The following is a 2,967-nucleotide window of genomic DNA, read 5'->3' as shown; positions in this document are numbered from 1 at the left end:
GAAAACTTATGTTGATAGGATTGCTGCCCCTACAGCCGGACAGGCTATGGGACCGTTGAGGTAAATAGATGAAGCCCCATAAATTGCCATTTTATGAGGAAGGCATCAGGAAATTTCCCGTAAACAAGATTTAATTAGATATAAAGAAACAAAACTTTTATGTGCTTCACGACTACAACACCACACATATGAAATTATGGTGACTTCGCCCCATAGAGGATGAACGGCTTATAACAAGAGCTTTACAGTTTGTTCCTTATTCTTTTTCCTCAGGTCGACACGGAGATGACCATCGACAGCCGGTTCTACTCCATTCGAATTGAGTGATGTTCTCAGCTGTCCCTCAATAAGGATTAATACAAGTCTTAGTCAAGTCAAGTAGCCAGCTACTAGACAAGGTAGACAGCTGCGAAACAGCAGAGCAAAGCCACGACCAACACTGCACCCAAGGTGAAGACAGTGAAGGCGAAACAGCAGACCAAGTCTGCGAAAAAAAAAACTCTGTCCAAGGGGACGTCTGAGACCACAGCGGTAATCGCGTGTATTAATGTGTAGGAAGCAGGATGGTACATGTCGAGTCATGCTATCTAGGTTTAACTGGAATAAAAGAACAGGTACATCTCGCTACACAAATTACAAGCATAGTTCAAGGGAAGCGCCAGAAAAGCAGTTGGGGAAAGCCAGACAGAAACTAAGAAGACTACATAAGTACTATGCAACACTGCGGGAAAATGTGATGATTGGTCAAAGCTTGGACTTTAACAAAGCAATAGGGGCTGCACGAGCAACCTCCATGGAGGAGCTCCACAGAGCTGACCTCCATGGAGGTTGCTCGTGCAGCCCTCCAGCTCCACCGAGCGAGCTCTATGCGCTATGAATACAAACACTTGGTTCTCGTCACCTTCATGGAATTTTTAGTATTACATGGAGGAGCTTCTCTCGTAGAGGACAAACAACCGGACTGAACTAGCAGCTGTACGCAAAACATGGTACACGGGCTATGAATGTAAACATTTGGTTCACGTCACCCAAAACAAATTGGTCTTAGCGCTCTATACGGTAACAGAGGGCTGTTTGAGAGGCGCTCTACGGGCTATGAATGTATACACTTGGTTCACGTCAACATCAACAAATCGGTGTTTAGGGCTCCATACAGAGATACTGTAAACAACAAACACACGAAGCCGATAGCTGTTTGAGCAGCTCCACGGGCTATATGAATGTAAACACTTGGTTCACGTCACCATCAACAAATCGGTGTTTAGGGCTCCATACAGAAATACTGTAAACAACAAACACACGGAGCCGATAGCTGTTAGAACAGCTCCACGGGCTATATGAATGTAAACACTTGGTTCACGTCACCATCAACAAATCGGTGTTTAGCGCTCTATACAGAGATATTGTAAACAACAAACACACAGAGCCGATAGCTGTTTGAGCAGCTCCACGGGCTATATGAATGTGTACACTAGGTTCACGTCACCATCAACAAATCGGTGTTTAGCGCTCTATACAGAGATATTGTAAACAACAAACACACAGAGCCAATAGCTGTTTGAGCAGCTCCACGGGCTATATGAATGTAAACACTTGGTTCACGTCACCATCAACAAATCGGTGTTTAGGGCTCCATACAGAAATACTGTAAACAACAAACACACGGAGCCGATAGCTGTTTGAACAGCTCCACGGGCTATATGAATGTAAACACTTGGTTCACGTCACCATCAACAAGTCGGTGTTTAGGGCTCCAATGCCGCCGCTCCATACAGAGATAATGTAAACAACAAACACACAGAGCCGATAGCTGTTTGAGCAGCTCCACGGGCTATATGAATGTAAACACTTGGTTCACATTACTATCAACAAATCGGTGTTTAGGGCTCTATACTGAGATATTGTAAACAACAAACACACAGAGCCAATAGCTGTTTGAGCAGCTCCACGGGCTATATGAATGTAAACACTTGGTTCACGTCACCATCAACAAATCGGTGTTTAGGGCTCCATACAGAAATACTGTAAACAACAAACACACGGAGCCGATAGCTGTTTGAACAGCTCCACGGGCTATATGAATGTAAACACTTGGTTCACGTCACCATCAACAAATCCGTGTTTAGCGCTCTATACAGAGATATTGTAAACAACAAACACACAGAGCCGATAGCTGTTTGAGCAGCTCCACGGGCTATATGAATGTAAACACTTGGTTCACGTCACCATCAACAAGTCGGTGTTTAGGGCTCCATACAGAGATAATGTAAACAACAAACACACAGAGCCGATAGCTGTTTGAGCAGCTCCACAGGCTATATGAATGTAAACACTTGGTTCACAGCACCATCAACAAATCGGTGTTTAGGGCTCTATACTGAGATATTGTAAACAACAAACACACAGAGCCGATAGCTGTTTGAGCAGCTCCACGGGCTATATGAATGTAAACACTTGGTTCACGTCACCATCAACAAATCGGTGTTTAGGGCTCCATACAGAGATATTGTAAACAACAAACACACAGAGCCGATAGCTGACCAAGCAGCTCCATGGGCTATGAATGTAAACATTTGGTTCACCTCACCCAAAACAAATCGGTCAGAGGTCTGTCCAAGCAGCGCTCTACGGGCTTTGATTGTAAACATTCGGTTCACGTCACCCAAAACAAATCCGTCAGAGGTCTGTCCAAGCATCCAAGCAGCCGTTTACGGGCTTTGAATGTAAACATTTGGTTCACGTCACCCAAAACAAATCGGTTAGAGGTCTGTCCAAGCAGCGCTCTACGGGCTATGAATGTATTAAAACATTTGGTTCACGTCACCCAAAACAAATCGGTCAGAGGTCTGTCCAAGCAGCACTCCACGGGCTATGAATGTAAACATTTGGTTCACGTCACCCAAAACAAACCGGTCTGTACAACAAACATACACAGATCGGAGATCTGAGCCAGCACCTCTACGCACT

Source organism: Branchiostoma floridae, chromosome 12 (assembly GCF_000003815.2).
Source record: "Branchiostoma floridae strain S238N-H82 chromosome 12, Bfl_VNyyK, whole genome shotgun sequence".
Taxonomy (NCBI): Eukaryota; Metazoa; Chordata; class Leptocardii; order Amphioxiformes; family Branchiostomatidae; genus Branchiostoma; species Branchiostoma floridae.
This window is presented reverse-complemented; position numbering follows the sequence as displayed.